Source organism: Sapajus apella, unplaced genomic scaffold (genome assembly GCF_009761245.1).
Source record: "Sapajus apella isolate SASKATOON/1434 unplaced genomic scaffold, GSC_monkey_1.0 scaffold19, whole genome shotgun sequence".
NCBI classification, from domain to species: domain Eukaryota; kingdom Metazoa; phylum Chordata; class Mammalia; order Primates; family Cebidae; genus Sapajus; species Sapajus apella.
Genome location: NW_022436959.1, coordinates 14,436,062 through 14,458,743, shown reverse-complemented (window position 1 = coordinate 14,458,743; position 22,682 = coordinate 14,436,062). Strand labels below are relative to the sequence as shown.

The 22,682-nt window shown below is 39.1% G+C and overlaps 1 long non-coding RNA gene across 1 annotated transcript; it reads left to right on the top strand.

Moving 5' to 3' along the window:
• The first annotated feature begins 8,997 nt into the window (after positions 1 to 8,997).
• LOC116557503 lies at positions 8,998 to 19,905 on the top strand. The gene is made up of 5 exons (XR_004271543.1): positions 8,998 to 9,296; positions 10,680 to 10,688; positions 13,090 to 13,094; positions 14,819 to 14,824; positions 19,891 to 19,905. It is a non-coding gene; the product is annotated as an uncharacterized LOC116557503 (long non-coding RNA).
• Positions 19,906 to 22,682: the final 2,777 nt, after the last annotated feature.

Sequence of the window (22,682 nt, the reverse complement as noted above, 5' to 3'; positions counted from 1 at the left end):
GAGGTGGAGGTTGCAGTGAGCAGAGATCACGCCATTGCACTACAGCCTGGGCAAGGAGAGCAAAACTTCATCTCAAAAAAAAAAAAAAACAATAGTGAGGCTCCATTGGCATGTAGATACCAAATAATGCAGCCAGAATTCACTGCTCAGCAGATGTATGTGATGGAGGAGACAGTAGTTATTGTGTCTGATGTGTAATGCATGGCTACGAATAGTCCTGTAATGATTTGTTGGGTCAGGCAAACACCTAAAAGTGAGCCAAAATTGCATCATGCAGAACTATTTGATGGTGCCATGAATGAATGAGTGGTTCATTATTTTTATTGAGAGTTGAGTTTCTTAGATGTTGGGTTCTTACAGTTGAAATACAGTGATAATTTTTCATGATTCTTCATGGTTGGGGGGGTTGCAGAGTTAATCAAGAATATGCTTGAAGAAAGCATACATAGACATGTATATGGAAGGAATTAATCAGATACATGAAGAACATGTCCAGGGTTGAGTGGACATTATATTATAAAGACCCTGAGCAGGGAAATATGTGACTCAGCAACAGCAGGGGATATTGTCTGGTTATATTGAACATTTTAGACATAGGTTGGGGTTCTGAAAAATCATATCCCAAAATGGAAGCCTCAGGAGCAGCCTTAGAAGAAAAAGTTTTTCTTTGGTTTTCCCTTGCCCTTCCCTATCTTAGTCCCATTTTCCCTCAAGGTTGGCCATAGCAACCAGAATCTCCTCTCTTCCCTACAGCAGGTCCTAGAAACCAGAACTCATTTTCTTCAAAACCAGCCATAAAACCTAAAAACTATTACTCTAATTTTTCTGTACCTTTGTGTGTAAGAATGTGGCCATAAGGGGAGTTGGGAAGAGATAGCATGGGGAGAAATGCCAGATATAGGTGATGGGGAGGAAGGCAGCAAATCACACTGCCATGTGTGTACCTATGCAACAATTTTGCATATTCTTCACATGTACCCCAAAAAAAAATGCAATTAAAAAAAAAAAGGAACAACCTAACCTTTCTGGCTGGGCGCAGTGGCTCATGCCTATAATCCCAGCACTTTGGGAGCCCAAGGTGGTGGATCATGAGGTCAGGAGTTCGAGACCAGCCTGACCAACATGGTGAAACCCTGTCTCTACTAAAAGTACAAAAATTAGCTGAACATGGTGGCACATTCCTGTAATCCCAGCTACTCGGGAGGCTGAGGCAGGGAAATCACTTGAACCTGGGAGACAGAGGTTGCAGTGAGCCAAGATCGCACCATTGCACTCCAGCCTGGGGAAGACTCCATCTCAAAAAAAAAAAAAAAGAACCTAACCTTTCTAGTTGGACTGTGGGTCATAGGATCACATACCCAAAAGGAAGGAAATGCACGCACAGAGATGTTAGGAAGAATCTAGACAGAAAGGCCTTGCCGGGTAGTCTACTAGCATTAAATTATACCCTTTTGTTTAATTATTCTTTTATGTGGTAGTCCATATCTTGTTGAACCTAAGCATAAAAATGAACAATTTCCTCTGTATCTTATGCTTTTATTCCGAAAACTGCTATATATACACACTAAGCAAATTTACATAACTTTTTCTCCATTAATCTATCTTTTCTGAGCTGATTTTTTTTTTTTTTTTTTTTTGGCAAAACTTCAGAGGGCCTCTGGCCCCTAAAACATATTAAGAAAAACCAAGAATATAGATTTAAGTTATATTGGAAAACAATGCCTTTTTAAAACCTTCAAGATAAAGCATTTCAGCATCAGGCTGTAACAACAGATTTAGAACTAGAGTGGGGGAAGAATGTTACAGGAGTCAAAAAAGGTTGAAGGAGAGAGCTAACATGCCAGACCTTTTCAAAGGGAGGAAGGCTGAAAGAAGCAGTACAGCAGAAGTTTAACTTCTGAGAAATCAATCTGTGAAATTTTGAAAACAAAACAAAACAAAACGAAAAAACAGATAACAGAAAGGAAACGTCGCAATTGTGACAATTTACACAGACCATTTATGACATGCTGGGATGTTGTGTTTTGTCCTAAACATGCTCCTTTCTTAAATAACCAATCATTTTACTTTAGGACAAAACTTTGCCATATAAGATCTTTTCTCTTTCTTTCTTTCTTTCTCTTTCTTTCTTTCTTTCTCTTTCTTTCTTTCTTTCTTTCTTTTTCTTTCTTTCCTTTCTTTCTTTTTCTTTCTTTCCTTTCTTTCTTTCCTTCTTTCCTTCCTTCCTTTCTTTCTCTTTCTTTCTTTCTTTCCTTCTTTCCTTCCTTCCTTTCTTTCTTTCTTTCCTTCCTTCCTTCCTTTCCTTCCTTTCTTCCTTCTTTCCTTCCTTTCTTTCTTTCCTTTCCTTCCTTCCTTCCTTCCATTCTTTCTTTCTTTCTCTTTCCTTCCTTCCTTCATTCCTTCCTTCTTTCCTTTTCCTTTCTTTCTCCTTCCTTCCTTCTTTCCTTCTTTCTCTTTTTTCTTTCCTTCCTTTCTTCCTTCCTTTCTTTCTTTCTCCTTTCTTCCTTCCTTCCTTCTTTCCTTCTTTCCTTTCTTTCTTTCTCCTTCCTTCCTCCCTTCCTTCCTTCCTTCCTTCTTTCCTTCTTTCCTTCTTTCTTTCTTTCTTCTTTCTGTGTATGTGTGTGTGTGATGGAGTGATGGAGTCTCATTCTGTTGCCCAGGCTGGAGTGCAATGGCATAATCTCAGCTTACTGCAACCTCCACCTCTTGGGTTCAAGCGATTCTCCTGCCTCAGCCTCCGAAGTAGCTGGAGTTACAGATGTGTGACACCACGCCCAGCTAATTTTGTATTTTTAGTAGAGACAGGCTTTCACCGAGTTGGCCAGGCTCGTCTTGAACTCCTGACCTCAGGTGATCCACTTTTGTTGCTATTGCTTTTGGTGTTTTAGTCATGAAGTCTTTGCCCATGCCTATGTCCTGAATGCTATTGCCTAGGTTTTCTTCTAGAGTTTTTATGGTTTTAGGTTTTACGTGTAAGTCTTTAATCTATCTTAAGTTAATTTCTGTATAAGGTATAAGAAAGGGATCCAGTTTCAGCTTTCTGCACATGGCTACCCAGTTTTCCCAACACCATTTATTAAATAGGGAATCCATTTCCCATGGCTTGTTTTTGTCAGGTTTGTCAAAGATCAGGTGGCTGTAGATGTGTAGCATTATTTCTGAGGCCTCTGTTCTGTTCCATTGGTCTATATATTTGTTTTGGTAACAGTGCCATGCTCTTTTGGTTATTGTAGCTTTGTAGTATAAGTTTGAAGTCAGGTAGACTGATGTCTCCAGCTTTGCTCCTTTTGCTTAGGATTGTCTTGGCTATTCGAGCTCTTTTTTGGTTTCATATGAAATTTAAAGTAGTTTTTACTGATTCTGTGAAGAAAGTCAATGGTAGCTTGATGGGGATAGCATTGAATCTATAAATTACTTTGGGTAGTATGGGCATTTTCACAATATTGATTCTTCCTATCCATGAGCATGGAATGTTTTTCCATTTGCTTGTGTCCTCTCTTATTTCCTTGAGCAGTGGTTTGTAGTTCTCCTTGAAGAGGTTGTTCACATCCCTTGCAAGTTACATTCCTAGGTATTTTATTCTCTTTGTAGCAATTGTGAATGGGAGTTCACTCATGATTTGGATCTCTGTTTGTCTATTACTGGTTTATAGGAATGCTTGTGATTTTCTGCACATTGATTTTGTATCCTGAGACTTTGCTGAAGTTGCTTATCAGCTTAAGGAGGTTTTGGGCTGAGATTATGGGGTTTTCTAAAAATAGAATCATGTCATCTGCAAACAGAGACAATTGGACTTCCCCTCTTCCTATTTGAATACTGTTTATTTTTTTCACTTGCCTGATTGCCCTAGCCACAACTTCCAACACTGTGTTAAAGAGGAGTGATAGGAGAGGGCATTCTTGTCTTGTGCCAATTTTCAAAGGGAATGCTTCCAGCTTCTGCCCATTCAGAATGATATTGGCTGTGAGTTTGTCATAAATAGCTCTTATTATTTTGAGATATGTTGCATCAACACCTAGTTTGTTTAGAGTTTTTAGCATGAAGGGGTATTGAATTTTATCATAGGCCTTTTCTGCATCAATTGAGATAGTCATGTTGGGTTTTTGTCATGGGTTCTGTTTTTGTGATGGATTATCCTTATTGATTTGTGTATGGTGAACCAGTCTTGCATCCCAGGGGTGAAGCCAACTTGATCATGGGGGATAAGTTTTTTGAAGTGCTGATGGATTCAGTTTGCCAATATTTTATTGAGGATTTTTGCATCATTGCTCATCAGGGATATTGGCCTGAAATTTTCATTTTTTGTTGTGTTTCTGCCAGGTTTTGGTATCAGGACGATGCTAGCCTCATAAAATGAGTTAGGAAGGAGTTTCTCATTTTCTTTTTTTTTTTGGAATATTTTCAGAAGGAATAGTACCAGCTCCTCTTTGTACCTCTGGTAGAATTCAGCTGTGAATCTGTCTGATCCTGGGCTTTTTTGGTTGGTAGGCTATTAATTATGGCCTCCACTTCAGAACTTGTTATTGGTCTATTCAGGGATTTGATTTCTTCCTGGTTTAGTCCTGGGAGAGTGTATGTGTCCAGGAATTTATCCATTTCTTCTAGATTTTCTAGTATATTTGCATAGAGGTGTTTACAGTATTCTCTGATGGTAGTTTGTATTTCTGTGGGATCAATTTATTTGCATAGAGGTGTTTACAGTATTCTCTGATGGTAATTTGTATTTCTGTGGGATCAGTGGTGATATTCCCTTTATCATTTTGTATTGGGTCTATTTGATTCCTCTCTCTTTTCTTCCTTATTAGTCTGGTTAGCAGTTAATTTTGTTAATCTTTAAAAAAAAAAAAACATCTCCTGGATTCACTTATTTTTTTTGAAGGGTTTTTCTTGTCTCTATCTCCTTCAGTTCTGCTCTGATCTTAGGTATTTCTTGTCTTCTGCTAGCTTTTGAATTTGTTTGCTCTTGCTTCTCTGGTTCTTTTAATTGTCATGTTAGGCTGTCAATTTCAGATCTTTCCTGCTTTCTCCTGTGGTCATTTAGTGCTATAAATTTCCCTCCAAACACTGCTTTAGCTGTGTCCCAGAGATTCTGGTATGTTATCCTTGTTCTCATTGGTTTCAAATAACTTATTTATTTCTGCTTTAATTTTGTTATTTACCCAGTAGTCATTCAGGAGCAGGTTGTTCAGCTTCCATGTGGTCATGCGGTTTTGAGTGAGCTTCTTACCTCAGTTCTAATTTGAGTGCACTGTGGTCTGGGAGACTCTTATGATTTCTGTTCTTTTGCATTTGCTGAGGAATGTTTTACTTCCAATTATGTGGTCAATTTTAGAATAACTGTGATGTGGTGCTGAGAAGAATGCATATTCTCTCAATTTTGAGTGGAGAATTCTGTAGCTGTCTATTAGGTCCACTTGGTCCACAGCTGAGTTCAAGTCCTGAATATCCTTGTTAATTTTGTTTCATTGATTTGTCTAATATCAACAGTGGGGTGTTAAAGTCTCCCATTATTATTATGTGGGATTCTGAGTTTCTTTTTAGGTCTCTAAGAACTTGCTTATGAATCTGGGTACTCCTGTACTGGGTGCATATATATTTATGAAAGTTAGCTCTTCTTGTTGCATTGATCCCTTTACCATTATGTAATGCCTCCTTTGCCTTTTTTTGTTGGTTTAAAGTCTGTTTTATTAAAGATTAGGATTGCAACTCTTTTTTTTTTTTTCTTTTTGCTTGGTAAATATTCCTCCATCCCTTTATTTGAGCCTATGTGTGTCTGTACATGGATCTCCTGAATACAGCACACAAATGGGTCTTGAATCTTTATCCAATTTGCCAGTCTGTGTCTTTTAATTGGGGCATTTAGCCCATTTACATTTAAGGTTAACATTGTTATATGTGAATTTGATCCTGTCATGATGATTCTAGCTGGTTATTTTGCCTTTTGGTTGATGCAGTTTCTTCATAGTTTCTATGATCTTTACAATTTGGTATGTTTTTGCAGTGGCTGGTACCAGTTTTTCCTTTCCATATTTAGTGATTCCTTCAGGAGCTCTTGTAAGGCAGGCCTGGTGGTGACAAAATCTCTCTGCATTTGATTGTCTGTAAAAGATTTTATTTCTCCTTTGCTTATGAAGCTTAGTTTGGCTGGATATGAAATTCTGGGTTGACAATTCTTTTCTTTAAGAATGTTGAATATTGGCCCCCGCTCTCTTCTGGCTGGTAGGGTTTTTGCAGAGAGATCCACAGTTAGTCTGATGGGCTTCCCTTTGTAGGTAACCCAGCCTTTCTCTCTGGCTGTGCTTAATATTTTTTCCTTCATTTCGACCTCGGTAAATCTGATGATTATGTGTCTTGGGGTTGCTCTTCCCAAGGAGTATCTTTGTGGTGGTCTCTGTATTTCCTGAATTTGAATGTTGTCCTGTCTTGCTAGGTTGTGGAAGTTAACATTTTTTCCTTCATTTCAACCTTGGTAAATCTGATGATTATGTGTCTTGGGGTTGCTCTTCCCAAGGAGTATCTTTGTGGTGTTCTCTGTATTTCCTTAATTTGAATGTCGTACTGTCATGCTAGGTTGCAGAAGTTCTCCTGGATAATATCCTGAAGAGTGTTTTCCAACTTGGTTCCACTTTCCTGGTCACTTTCAGGTAAACCAATCAAACACAGGCTTGGTCTTTTCACATAGTCCCATATTTCTTGGAGGTTTTGTTTGTTTATTTTCATTCTTTTTTCTCTGATCTTGTCTTCACACTTTATTTCATTAAGTTGATCTTCAATATCTGATATCTTTTCTTCAGCTTGATTGATTCAGCTATTGATACTTGTGTATCCTTCATGAAATTTTCATGCTGTGTTTTTCAGCTCCATCAGGTCATTTATATTCTCTAAACTGGTTATTCCAGTTAGCAATTCCTCTAACCTTTCTTCAAGATTCTTATCTGCCTTGCATTGGGTTAGAACATGCTCCTTAGCTCAGAGGAGTTAATACCCAGCTTCTGAAGCCTACTTCTGTCAATCATCAAACTCATTCTCCGTCCAGTTCTGCTCCCTTGCTCGTGAGAACCTGCAATCCTTTGGAGGAGAAAAGGCATTCTCGGTTTTTGAATTTTCAGCTTTTTGCACTGGTTTTTCCTCATCTTCGCAGATTCATCTACCTTTGGTCTTTGATGTTTGTGACCTTCAGATGGGGTTTCTGTGCGGATGTCCTTTTTGTTGATGTTGATGCTTTTCCTTTCTCTTAGTTTTCCTTCTAACAGTCAGGCCTCTCTGCTGCAGGTCTTCTCGAGTTTGCTGGAGGTCCACTCCAGACCCTGTTTGCCTAGGTATTACCAGCAGAGGCTGCAGAACAGCAAAGATTGCTGCCTGTTCCTTCCTCTAGAAGTTTCATCCCAGAGGGACAACTGCCAGATGCCAACCAGAGCTCTCATATATGGGGTGTCTGTCGACTCCTGCTGGGAGGTGTCATCCAGTCAGGAGTCACGGGGGTCAGAGACCCACTTGAAGAGGCAGTATGTCCCTTAGCAGAGCTCAAGTGCTGTCTTGAGAGATCTGCTGCTCTCTTCAGAGCTGGCAGGCAGGAACATGTAATTCTGCTGAAGCTGTGCCCACAGCCAGCTCTGGCCATCTTCCCAAGTCCAACCTACCCTTTTTTTTTCTACAGTTTTCTTTTTAACTTCAAAGTTCAGGGGTACATGTGCAGGTTTGTTATATAGGTAAACTTGTGTCATGGGGTTTTGTTGTACAGATTATTTCATAACCCAGGTATTAAACCTAGTACTCATTGGTCATTTTTCCTGATCCTCTCCCTCCTTCCAACCTCCACCCTCAAGTGGGCAGAAGTGTCTTTTGCTCTTCTCTATGTGTCCATGTGTTCTTGTTGTTTAGCTCCCAGTTATAAGTGAGAATATGCAATATTTAGTTTTCTGTTCCTGTATTAGTTTGCTAAAGACAATGGCCTCCAGCTCCATCCATGTTGCTGCAAAGAATAGAATCTCATTCTATTTTATGACTGCACAATATTTCATGGTATATATGTATCACATTTTTTTATCCAGTCTACCATTGATGTGCTTTTAGATCAACTCCATGTCTTTGCTATTGTGAACAGTATTGCAGTGAACATATATGTGCCTGTGTATTTAAGGTAGAATGATTTATATTCCTTTGGGTATATACCCAGTCATGGTATTGCTGGGTCAAATGGTGGTTCTCTTTTAGGTGGTTCAATTTTGAGGAATTGCCACACAGCTTTTTACAACGGTTGAAATAATTTGCACTCCCACCAACAATGTATAAGCATTTCTGGCCAGGCATGATGGCTCATGCCTGCAATCCCAGCACTTTGGGAGGCTAAGATGGTCAGATTGCTAGAGCTCAGGAGTTCAAGACTAGCTTGGGAAACATGGCAAAATCCTGTCTTACAAAAAGTACCAAAAATTAGCCAGGCATGGTGGCATGTACCCATAGTTCCAGCTACTCAGGAGGCTGAGGCAGGAGGATTGCTTGAGCCTTGAAGGCAGAAGTGGCAGTGGGCTGTGATTGCATCACTGCATTCCAGTCTGAGTGACAGAGCAAGAACCTGTCTCAAAAAAAAAAAAAAAAAAAAAAAAAAAGGTGGGTGATTCCTTTTTCTCTGCAACCTCATGCTAGCATCTTTTATTTTTTGACTTTTTAGTAATAGCCATTCTGACTGGTGTGAAATGGTATCTCATTGTAGTTTTGATTTGCATTTCTCTAAAGATCAGTTATGTTGAACATTTTTTCCAAATGTTTGTTGGCTGCATGTATGTCTTCTTCCGAAAAGTGTCTGTTCCCATCCTTTGCCATTTTTCATAGGGTTGTTTTCTGCTTGTAAATACGTCTAAGTTTCTTATAGACCCTGAACATTAGACCTTCATCAGATGCATACTTTGAAAATATTTTCTCCCATTCTGTAAGTTGTCTGCTCACTCAATAGTTTCTTTTCCTGTGCAGAAGCTCTTTGGTTTAATTAGATCCCATCTGTCAATTTTTGCTTTTGTGGCAATTGCTTTTGGTGTCTTCATCATGAAATATTTGCCCATTCCTGTGTTCAAACTGGTATTGCCTATATTGTCTTCCAGGGTTTTTATAGTCTTAAATTTTACATTCAAGTCTTTAATCCATCTTGAGTTGATTTTTGTATATAGTATAAAGAAGGGGTTCAGTTTTAATCTTCAGCCTATGGCTAGCCAGTTATCTGATTACAATTTATTGAAATGGGAGTCCTTTCCCCAACACTTGTTTTTGTTAGCTTTGTCAAAGATCAGATGGTTGTAGGTGTATGGCCTTATTTCGGGGCTCTCCATTTGATTCCATTGGTCTTTGTGTCTGTTTTAATACCCACACCATGCTATTTTGGTTACTGTAGCCCTGAAGTATGGTTTGAAGTCAGGTAGCATGAGGTTTTCAGCTTTTTTTCTTTTTACTTAGGATTGCCTTGGCTATTCAGGCTCCTTTTTGGTTCCATATAAATTTTAAAATAGTTTTTTTTTTTTTCTAGATCTGTGAAGAATGTCTTTGGTGTTAGATAGGAATAGCATTGAATCAATAAATTGTTTTGGGCAGTATGGCCATTTTATTGGTATTTATTCTTCCTACTCATAAGCATGGTATGCTTATCCAGTTGTTTGTGTCCTCTGATTTGAGCAGTGTTTTGTAATTCTCATTATAAAGATCTTCCACTTCCCTGGTTAGCTGTATTCCTAACTGTGTTATTCTTTTTATGGCAATTGTGAATGAAATTATGTTTCTGAACTGATCTCAGCTTGACTATTATTGGTGTACAAGAATGCTAGTAATTTTTGTACATTGATTTTGTATCCTGAGACTTCACTGAAGTTGTCAATCAGCTTAAGAAGCTTTTGAGCTGAGACTATGGGGGTTTTCTAGATACAGAATCATGTCACCTACAAACAGAAATAGTTTGACTTTCTCTCTTCTTATTTGGATGCCCGTTATTTCTTTCTTTTACCTGACTGCTCTATCCAGGACTTCCAATACTATGTTGAATAGAAGTAATAAGAGATGACATCCTTGTCCTGTGCCAATTTTCAGGGGAATACTTCCAGTTTTTGCTCATTCTGTATGATGTTGGCTATGGTTGTTTCATAGACAGCCCTCGTAATTTTGAGGTATGTTCCTTCAATACCTAGCTTATTGAGTTTTTGGCATAGCCTTTTCTGCATATGTTGAGATGATCATGTGGTTTTTGTCTTTAGTTCTGTTTATGTGATAAGTTGCATTCGTTCATTTGCATATGTTGAACCAACGTTGCATCCCAGGATAAAGCCTACTTGATCATGATAGATAAGCTTTTTGATGTGCTGCTGCATTTGGTTTGCCAGTATTTTGTTGAGGATTTTTGCATTGATGTTCATCAAGGATACTGGCCTGAAGTTTTCTTTTTTTGATGTGTCTCTGCCAGGTTTTGCTATCAGGATGATGCTGGCCTCATAGAATGAGTTAGGGAGGAGTTCTTCCTCCTTAGATTTTTGAAATAGCTTTCATAGGAATTGTACCAAGTCTTTTTACATCTAGTAAAAATTAGCTATGAATCTGTCTGGCCCTGGGCTTTTTTTACTTGATAGGCTATGCATCACTGATTCCATTTCAGTGTTCATTATTGGTCTGTTCAGGGATTCAATTCCTGTTTCAGTCTTGAGAGGGTGTATGTGTACAGGAATTTATCAATTTCTTCTAGATTTTCTAAGTTGTGTGCATAGAGGTATTCATAGTATTCTCTGATAGTTATTTGTGTTTCTATGGAGTCATCGGTAATATCCTCTTCATCATTTCTAATTGTGTTTATTTAGGTCTTCTCTTTCTTCCTTATTAGGCTAGCTAGTGGTTTGTTTTATTAATTGGTTCAGAAAATCAACTCTTGCATTCACTGATCTTTTGAATGGGTTTTTGTGTCTCAGTCTCCTTCAGTTCAGCTCTGATTTTGATTATTTCTTGTCTTCTGTTATCTTTGGGGTTGGTTTGCTCTTGGTTCTTTAGTTCTTTTAGTTGTAATGTTAGGTTGTTAAATTGAGATCTTTCTAATTTTTGGTTATGGGTGTTTAGTGCAATAAACTTCCCTTTTAACACTACCTTAGCTGTGTCAGAGATTCTGGTATGCTGTGTTATTTTGTTCTTATTAGTTTCAATAAACTTCTCAATTTCTGACTTAATTTCATTATTTACCCAAAAGTTATTCAGAAGTAGGTCACTGAATTTGCATGTAAACTGTATGGTTTGAGGCAATTTTCTTAGTCTCAATTTCTAATTTTATTGTGCTGTGGTCTGAGAAAGTGGTTGTTATGATTTCATTTATTTTGTATTTGCTGAGGATTGTTTCATGTTCAATTGTGTGGTTGATTTTAGAGTACATGCCATGTGGTGATGAGAAGAATCTATATTCTGTTGTTTTGGGTGGTAAGTTCTGTGACAACTATCAGGTCCATTTGATCCAATGCTGAGTTCAGGTCCTGAACATCTTTGGTAATTTTCTGCCTTGATGATCTGTCTAATACTGTCCATAGAGCGTTGAAGTCTTCCACAATTATTGTGTGGGGGTCTAAGTCTTTTTGACTTGCTTTATGAATCTGGGTGTCCTTCTGTTAGGTGTATATATATTTAGGATAGTTAAGTCTTCTTGTTAAATTTAATCTATTATTATATAATGCCCTTCTTTGTCTTTATTTAGACAAAGATAGTTGGTTTAAAGTCAATTTTGCCTGAAATTAGGATTGCAACCTCTGGGTTTTTCTGTTTTTCATTTGCTTGGTAGATTTTTCTCCATCCCTATATTTTGAGCCTATGGGTGTCACTGCATCTGAGACTGGTCTCTTGAAAACAGCATACCATTGGGTCTTGCTTCTTTATCCACTTTGTATTAAAAGGCACTCTGTGCCTTTTCATTGATGGCATTTACCCTATTTACATTCAAGGTTAGTATTGATATGTGTGGATTTGATCCTGTCATTGTGATGTTAGCTGGTTATCATGCAGACTTGTTTGTGTAGCTGCATTATAATGTCACTGGTCTGTGTACTTCCATGTGTTTTTGTAGTAGCTGGTAACAGTCTTTCCTTTCCATATTTACTGCTTTCTTTAGGAGTTCTTGTAAGGCAGGTCTGGTGATAACAAATTCTCTCTGCATTTGCTTGCCTGAAAATGATCTTATTTCCCCTTTACATATGGAGTTTAGTTTTGCTGGATATGAAATTTGGGGTTGCAATTTCTTTTCTTCAAGAATGTTGAATATTGGCCTCCAGTCTCTCTGGCTTGTAGGGTTTCTGCTGAGAGGTCCACTGTTAGTCTGATGGCTTCCCTTGGCAAGTAACCTGACCTTTCTCTTTAGTGGCGTTTAACATTTTTTCTTTCATCCTTGGAGAATCTGATGATTATGGGTCTTGGGGATGATCTTCTTGTGAAGTATGTTATTAGAGTTCTCTGAATTTCCTGAATATGAATGTTGGTCTCTCTAGCTAGGTTTGGGAAGTTCTCATGGATGATATTCTGAAATATGTTTTCCAAGTTGCTTCTATTCTCTGCATCTCTTTCAGGGACACCAATGAGTCATGGATTTGTTCTCTTTACATAGTCCTGTATTTCTCAGAGGTTTTGCTCATTTCTTTTCATTCTTTTTTCTCTATTCTTGACTGACTGTCTTATTTCAGGAAGCCAATCCTTAAGCTCTGAGATTCCTTCCTCAGCTTGTTGTATTCCACTCTTAATACTTGTGATTGCATTATGAAATTCTTGTAGTTTGTTTTTCAGCTCTATCTAGTTGGTTGCATTCTTTTCTGTAATGGCTATTTAGTCGGTCAACTCCTGTATCATTTTATTGTGATTTTTAGCTTCCTTGGATTCGGTTTTAATGTACTCCTGCATCTTTATGATTTTCATTCCTATCCACATTCTGAATTCTATTTCTGCCATTTCAGCCATTTCAGACTAGTTCTGAACCCTTGAAGAACTAGTGCAATCACTTGGAGGAAGGAAGGCATTCCAGCTTTTTGAGTTGTCAAAGTTTTTATGCTGGTTCTTTTTCATCTTTGTGGATTAATGTTCCTTCAGTCTTTGAAGTTCCTGTCAGTTGGGTGCTTTTTTTTTTTCCTTTTATACTATTTGATGACCTTGAGGGTTTGATTATGATATAAGGTGTGTTTGGTTGACTGGCTTTGTTTCTGGAAGATTTTAATGGGTCAAGCCTCAGTTTCCAACTCCTGGATGCATGCCCTACTCTGGGGAACTGGTATCAGGCCCCAACTTCTTTCTCTGGCTCCTCAAGGTTAAAAGCCCACTGCACTAAGGGGGTTGAGGTACTTCCAGGTTCCTGGTTACCACACCAACAAGTGTTGCCAGCCAAAGCATTTTCTAGGGGTGGTGGCAGCAGGTTTCATTCTCATTTGCACATGCCAGCAGCAGCATGGTGGGGTGCATGTTCGTTGGCTGTGGCAGGGTGCTAGCAGGTTCCAGGATTCCAGTTATCATGTGGGCTTTTGCAGCAGTAGGGAGGCAACATGGCTGTTGGGCAGGGCTCCCACTAATGACTGTGCAGAGGGTGAAGCTGGTGGTGATGTTAGCATGGAATGGGGTGCTGGCAGGCACAGGTCTGTGTGTGCCCGCTGTGCAGATTCACACAGGAAGGGGTGGCCATTCAAGATGGGGAAGGGTCCACTCTTCTGCCTGCCTGATTTCACTCCAGCAGCAGTGTTGGCACAGGGGCGGGACACTGGCAGGGGCAGCACTGATGGGCTGGGTTCTGTGCTTGCCAAAGCTCCAACTGCAGTGATAGCATTACAGGGGGTAGGGGGGCAGAGGGCACTCATGCCAGCAGCACTGGAAGGGCAGGGTGCATGTGTACATGCAAACTGTCAGTAAAGGGAAAACTAGCTCCACCTGTGTACACACATACCAGCAAAGTGATATTGTAGGTGGCTGTGGGCCAGGGGGAAACTGCAGTGGTGCGAGGGAGCAGGCCAGTGGTGCATGTCCATGGGGGCTGCTCTGCCGGTCTGCCAGTGCAAGAGCTATAATGCAAGCCCCCAGAGCACTCAAGGCTGTACTGCAAGCAGGTGTGGCCAGGCTGGGCCCTTGGGAGAGGCCAGCAGGCCAAGGAGTACTCAGATCAGACTAGCCCTGTCTGACAGGCAAGATCACCTGCAGAGTTCAGGTCCAACAATTCCTCTAGAACTAAAGTCTCCTATGGGAGCAAGTTAAGCCTTGGTGGATGGGCATCCCTGACCATGCTCCACTACAGACACTCCCACACCAAACCCTCTGGGCTCCACACTGACTAGAGTGCTGTCCGAGTCCCAGTGCACAGTAGCCCCATGCAGCATTCCCACCTTCCTCCTCCTTCAGCCCAGCTTCTGTGTCTTCCCTCTGAAGATTTGCTAAGAGTGCGCCAGCTCTCCCAGTCCCAATCCCTCAGTGGCAGCTGTTCCACCTGGCTGCTTCTAGTCAGCCATTTTGCCCAGAATCCCATTCTTTTCTACAGTTACCAATGAGTTTCCAATATGTATATTTTAGCTAGAACTGGCTGAAATGTATAAGAAAAAAAATCTCCAAGTTACCTTAATAACATCAGATTCAAAGCAAGCGGAAAAGAAAAGAGAGAAACAGCAAGAGAGCGTTAAAAGATTCTACTTAATTCTATGGTTACAGGTTAACCATTTGAGCTCTTAATTTTTCTCACTGTAATTTGTCCATCAGTTTAGAATATGCACAAAAACAGGCTATGATATACAACCAGGTAGAGTCCTAGAAAACGTAGCATGCTTGAACTTCCCCATATTTTCAAACACATGAGCTCAGGGTCCACTAAAATAGACAAATGCAAATGAACTGGTTCTCAAGTTGGGTAAAAGTTCAACAATTATTCCCCTCTCCAAAAGGGTACCCCAATTCAAATACAAAAACAAAGTGGCTTATTCTGAGGGAAAGCCCAAATGGAAGGGAAAGATTTAATGGTTGTACACACCAGTGACTTACCCAGTGTTGGAGCCTGTTTTCTATCCTAGACACTGCTTTTTCTTATACCAATGAAGCATTACAGGCAGATGATGCCACAAAGGGGAAAGAAGGAAGAATCCCTGAGGCAAAAGCATTCTCAGTAGCTACTGACATGTCCCACCCACGGGGTCAGTTAGCCACAAGCAGCTGGCACTCATAAGCAGTCATTGCTCTGCCCAACAGCATGAATGGATAAGCCCTGGGATGCTGCTACCGCCAATTGCCTCTTCCATAGGAAACCAGGCAGGCTAGATCATCTGAGGATTTCATACATTGGTTGCTAAATTTGTAACCAAACCCAGGTTCAGCTGCTCATGGCTAGAAAGTCAGCCACGACATGAGAGACAAGGTTGGTGGGAGGAAAAGCAGGTTTCATTGGCGAACCAGTAAACCACGAAGATGGTGAACAAGCATTTTAAAATACTATCTTAAATTTTAAAATTTATCATAGCACATTTAAAGGGAATTTTTGTATGGCAGGAGAATTGCTTGAACCAGGAGGCAGAGGTCGCAGTGAGCCGAGATTGCATCACTGCACTCCAGCCTGGATAAGAGCGAAACTCTGTCTCAAAAAAAAAAGATAAATAGGCATTAGGTACCCAAGATGGGTGAGAGGAGCATTCCAGGCAGAAGGAATAGCATGTGCAAAGGTCTGAATCAGTAAAAAGCACACTATGGATGAGACACTGAGGACTACATTATTTCCAGTGCATAAAAAGCAAGAAGGAGGGTGGTTGAAAGGGGTGGAAAGGGCTCTGAGACCTCTCAGACAGCATCAGAAGCCATATTCAAAATTTTGGAATTTATCCCACATGTGGTAAGAAGGCATCAACTGATTTTAAGTAGTAGAATGGCATATGAGATTTACATTTTCACATGATCACTCAAGCTGCAGTGTAAAGAATAGATGGGCTGGAGGAAGATGTCAGAAGAACTTTACAGAGGCCTTCATGTAGTCCAGGGGGGATATGACAATGCCCTGAATTAGGGTGGTGGTAATGGCAAGAGAAGAGAAGGCAACAGCAACTATGAAGGAAAGATATGACTTAGTTCAGTAGGATGTGATGACAGCTGAGCATCCATTGGTGTTTCTGGATTCTCTAGAAACTACCTGGATACTGTCATCTCCAGCATCAAGTATGAAATATATGAAACAAAAAGAAAAGCCAGGGAACTCACCACTGTGTCATTCCATAGGTTCTGACATCTCCAGTTGGTCTGCCTTTTCACTTTATGTCCAGGATTGTAGTTGTTCCTAGTGGGAGAAATAAGGGGATATGTGAATATTCCATCTTTCTGGAAGAAGATGTGCTTCCCTTTAAGACAATGTGTACTAAGTCAGGTACTTCCATTTTTAACCCAAAATCAGATTTGCAAGGCCACATCCTCGTCACAGGTAGTCCATGCCAGTGAGACACCTCACTACCACTGGCTTTTCATTTGCCCACAGGGATGGATGGAACTAATATTCATAAAGGAAAAACAGAACACCAAACTAAAATTAAGAATCCACAAAATGCAATAGATACCAATCATATATTTCAAGTTCCATTATAATTTTCTGTGGGCAATATTGTCACACATTAACCTTTTTTCCATTAGGAAAAAACAAAGTGCAGGTTACTACCAGCTCTCATTTAGCTTTACATAAACATACTCTTTGAGACTGAAGCAAATCTGACTGATTTTCAATGTGAAAATAAAACATAAAAATTGTTCTTGGATTTATTTCCAAACAGAACTAACATCAGAATAATCAGAATCATCTATTTCAAAAAAATTGGATTCATCAAATGAATCTTTGGCCAACAACTGTTCAAGAACAATGTTAATATCATGCATGGGAATCCTACATTTTCTAGCATTTGACATTTCTAGCAAGGAAGAATTATTAGATTTTGTAAATGGAAATACCACTACTAAAAAGAGAATGCTATAAATAGAATTATGTCTTTTGTTTCCAAAATCAATATACTAGAGTGATACAAAAATAATAATAATAAAAGCGAGATATTTTGTGACAAAGATATTTCGGGATAAATACTGCAGCCTCAAGCGCCACTGGCAAGTATTCTTGGAGCAAATAGAGAAAAGGTTAAACAGATGTTCTTTTCATTTCTAATCATTTCTTTTCACCCTATGGTTCTTCCTCCATTCAAACTGTATTCTAAGTCATCTGCTGCTTACACAGACGCTTCAGCAGAACAGCAGATTATTTTCTCACTTTTAACAGCCTAAGATAGTGAGAAGATGGCAAAACATATATATTATCAAACGGATTGGAGAGAATGCAGAATTATATAAAATTCAAATTTTGCTATCCTATAAGAAATAAAGATTATCTTAGCTGTGGGAGATAGGGAGCCATAGGACAGAAAAACAAGAGTGTTGCTTGTTGATAAATATCTCTCAGAATGGCAGCTATGTGTTTTGTGTGTGTGTGAGGATTCAAGTAAAAGCCTGGAGAGGTCTTAGAACAGGACAACGCAGATACAACAGCCTGTCATATTGTGTCTGATGACTGGAAACCTGATTTACATTCCATAGCTTGGGAAAAAAATGTCAACCATGTGAGGACAGATCCCAAGTGGGCTTGGATTCTCACCCCCACCCAGGGAAGTTTTGGCTCTCCGGGACTAATGCTCACTCCTGAAGGTGTGAGGGCCATGCCGGGAGCTAGAGTGTGAATTGACACGGGAAACCCTATTTAGCTTCTATGAAATGGGGGCTTAATATACAAATTATATTCCATTTTAAAAATATATACATCTTACATACCTGTGTTGAAAGCATAAGATTCATGCCCACTACAGAAATAATAAAATAAAGAAACGTTGGCAAGTGACCAGAATTATTTAAATAAGAGAACTTGGTTTTTCAGTAGAACTGGAGATGAAGTATGTATTGAGAAATAAATTCATTGAACTTTTGTTTAACATGTCTGCAAACATTTAAATTCTTAATGAGGTTCTATTCCAGTGCAATAATAATTAACTATGAAATGCCATAATGACTAAGAGCCATAATAGGTAGTTCTATACACAGTAGATAATTCAGGCTTTAGTAGTCTCTACCCGTTGAAAAGGAGCCACAAGGAAAATGAAAATTGAGTGTTTCATAGTGTCAAATGTTGTTTGGAAAAATAAAAGCAGTATATGGATAGAAAAAAAAATCACTAGCAATAAAATGGCCATACTGCCCAAAGCAATTTATAGATTCAGTACTACTATCAAACTACCAATGATATTCTTCAGAGAATTAAAAATATCTGTTTTAAAATTAATATAGAACCAAAAAAGAGCCAAAGCAATCCTAAGCAAAAATAACAAAGCTTAAGACATCATATACCCAACTTCAAACTGTACTACAGGGCTACAGTAACCAAAACAACATAGTAGCGGTACACATAGACCAATGGAACAGAATGGAGAGTCCAGAAATAATGCTGCCCCATCTACCCATCTGATCAATAAAGCAGACAAAAACAATCAATGGAGAAGGACTCCCTATTCAATAAATGGGGCTGGGATAACTTGCTAGCCCTATGTAGCAGATTGAAACTAGACCCCTGCCTTATACCATATACAAAAATCAACTCAAGATGGATTAAAGACTTGATGTAAAACTTAAAACTATAAAAACTCTGGAAGGTAACCTAGGAAATACCATTGGGACTTAGGACTCAGCAAAGATTTCATAATGAAGACACTAAAGCAACTGCAACAAAAACAAAAATTTATAAACGGGATCTAATTAAACAAAAGAGCTTCTAAACAGTAAAAACAAAACAAACAAACAAAAAAACTATCCACAGAGTAAACAACCTACGTAATGGGAGAAAATATTCTTAAAGTATGAGTCCATCAGAGGTCTAGTATCCAGCATCTTAAGGAACTTAAACAAATTTACAAGCAAAAACCAAACAACTCCTTTTAAAAAGTGGGCAAAGGACATGAACAGACACTTATCAAAAGAAGACATACATGCAGCCAGCAAGCAAATGAAAAAATGCTTAACACACTAATTACTAAAGAAATGCAAATCAACACCACGAGATACCATCTCACGCCAATCAAAATAGCTACTATTAAAAAGTCAAAAAATAACAGATGCTGGTGAAGTTGCAGAGAAAGGGAAATGCTTATACACTGGTCGGAATGTAAATTAGTGTAGCCATTACGGAAAGCAGTGTGACAATTTGTCAAAGAACTTGAGACAGAATTATCATGTGACCCAGCAATCCCATTATTGGATATATATCCAAAGGATAAATCATTCTACCATGAAGATACATGTATATGTATGTTTATTTCAGCAACATTCCCAATAGCAAAGACATGGAGTCAACCTAAATACCCATCAACAGCAGACTGGATGTTGGCCAGGCATGGTGGCTCATGCCTGTAATCCCAACACTCTGGGAGGCCAAGGCGGGCAGAACACAAGATCAGGAGATCAAGACCATCCTGGCCAACATGGTGAAACCCCATCTCTACTAAAAATACAAAAATTAGCTGGATGTGATGCAGTGCGCCTGTAGTCCCAGCTGCTCAGGATGAGGCAGGAGACTCACTTGAACCCGGGAGGCAGCTGCAGTGAGCCAAGATTGGCCACTGCACATCAGCCTGGTGGCAGAGGGAGACCCCATCTCTCCCCACCAAAAAAAAAAAAAAAAAAAAAAAGGAGAGAGAGAGACAGAGAAAATATGGTACATATACACCATGAATACTATGCAGCCAAAAAAAAGAAATTACGTCCTTTGCAGCAACATAGATGCAGCTAGAGATTCTGATGATCCCAAAGGTAGAGATAAAGGGAGTATCACAAAACCCAAAATCAAGCTCAATTAAATTAGATCAATAACCACAGCCTCTGTTCTTTCCAGAAAGACTTCCTCCATGCTCTCCATCCCTCCAACTCCTCACAGCCTCTCTTTCCTCCAAGTCTCCACTGTTGACTCCCCTCTGGAGCCAACGCAAACCTGTAAAATGCAAGCTAACTTGGAGTTCAGCTTCCTTAAGGACTACCATTCCTGGGGGCTTCTGAATAAATGGAGTAATGATATTTTACTCCATTGCCCTCTCTCAAATTTTCCTGAAAACAATAAGGATGAAAATTTGAGGGAAAAAAGAAACAGAACATCATCAGTGAAACTGGAACCAATCATAGCACCAGTCCACAAGCACATCGCCCTGAACCAGGGAGTCTGGACGGAGGTGTGGGAGGAACAAAGCTCCTCCACAGTGCAGGAATTGTCAGTGTTCTGAGGGCTACCCAGGGATCTTTAGAGCATCACGTCCTGAGGGCAGGAATGGGCCATAGAAGAGAGGTGCGTGGTCTGTTAAGACATAACACATGTTCCTTTAATGAGAATGGATTCAAATGCAATTGGTCATTAGATGATACCAGAATAATGAGGAAATTGTGTAGGTTCCCAGGTGTCCTTTTCCAGTCATTTTGATGCTATCAGGGGCAAAATTTATCACAATTAAAAAGAAAATCTTAACAATATATGAAATACTGAGGGAAAAAAAAGGGGCTGAAAATCCTTTACTACAAGTATTGGCTGGTTTAGTGACTTTAAGAACTCCTACATTTTCTACAACCATAGCCATTTCAGCGAAGTGAAAGTACAGATGAAAAACTGCAGAGGTATTTCCCTCATGTTGAAAAAAAATAAATGAAGAAACACTAACACCTGGATCAGGTCAATCTTTCTTTTTTTTTTTTCTTTTTTTTGAGACGGAGTTTCACTCTTTTTGCCCAGGCTGAGGTGCAATATGTCGCGATCTCAGCTCACCGCAACCTCCACCTGTCAGGTTCAAGCGATTCTCCTGCCTCAGCCTCCAGAGTGGCTGGGATTACAGGGATGCGCCACCACACCCAGCTAATTTTGTATTTTTGATAGAGATGGAGTTTCTCTGTGTTTGCCAGGCTGGTCTCAATCTCCTGACCTCAGGTGATCTGCCTTCCTCAGCCTCCCAAAGTGCAGGGATTACAGGCCTGAGCCACTGTGCCCAGCCACAATCTTTCATTTTTATACCAGTCTTTGTTAAAAGCAAATGCTTTCAAGGACGTACACCTCAGTTGAAGGCTGCAAAGGACCTACTGAATGATGCTGGATGCAAATGCATGCGGAGATTTAACTGTGCTTTTGGGGTTTGTTTTAAATAGGCTTTTAGTTTTTAGAGCAGTTTAGATTTACAGCAAAATTGAGCAGAATGTACAGACCTATCTGATATATCCCCTGGCCCCAGATGTGCACAACCTCCTCTATTATCAATGTCCCCACCACAGTGGTACATTTGTTACAACTGATAAACCTACATTGATATGTCATTATCACCTATAGTCTATAGTTTACATTAGGGTTCACTCTTGATAGTGTACAATCTATAGGTTTGGACAAATATATAACGACATATCTCCACTCTTACAATATCATACAGAGTAGTTTCGCTACCCTAGAAATCCAGTGGTCTGCCTATTGATCCTTCCCTCCCTCTAACTCCTGACAAGCACTAATCTTTTACTGCCCTATAGTTTTGCCTTCTCTAGAATGTCACTTAGTTGGAATCACACTTTTCAGATTGGCTTCTTTCACTTAATAATATGCATTTAAGTTTTTCCCATGTTTTTTCACAACTTGATAGCTCATTTCTTTTTAGTACTGAATAATATTCCATTGTCTGGATATACTACAGTTTATTCATCTACTGAAGGTCACTTTCAAGTTTTGGCAATTATTAATAAAGTTGACATAAACATTCATGTACACCCCAACATTTTGGTGTGGATATAAGTTTTCAATTCCTTTTAGTGAACACCAAGGAGCACAATTGCTGAATCATAGGGTAAGAAAGAGTATGTATAGTTTTGTAAGAAATCACCAACTGTTCTGCAAAATGACTGTACCATTTTGCATTTCCACCAACAATGGATGAGAGTTCTTGTTGCTCTACATTCTTGTCAGCATGTGGTGTTGTCTGTGTTCTGGGGTTTGGCCATTCTAATAGTCCAGTGGTATCTTATTGTTTTAATTTGCATTCTCTGATGACAGATGCTGTGAAACATCTTTTCATATGTTTATTTGCCATCTGTATATCTTCTTTGGTGATGTGTTTGTTAAGGTCTTTGACCCATCTTTAAATTGAGTTGTTTGTTTTCTTGTTGTTATGTTTTAAAAGTTCTTTGTATATTCTGGATAAAATCCTTTATCTGATATGTCTTTTGCAAATATTTTCTCCCAGTCTGTGGTTTATCTTTTCATTCTCTTGATATTGTCCTTAATAGAGCAGAAATTTTTAATTTTGATGAAATCTGGCCTATCAATTCTTTCTTTTATGGATTGTGCCTTTGATGTTATATCTAAAATGTCATCATCAAACCCAAGGTCATTTAGATTCAAAAATAGTCTCAATATTCTCAGAAAGGAAAGATAAGAGAAGATATTACAGCCATAAAACAAGAAGAGAAGGCTATTAAAAAGGGAACATTTCAAGAACAAAAATCAAATAAAACATTAAAAAAATTTAAAGGTGACAAGGCCAGATGATGCAACATCCAAAAGTAACAAACAAACCACAGTTACAGAAACAGAGAACAGAGAAAATGGAGGGATGGAAACCAACAAAACAATTCAAGAACATTTTCCAGGATAT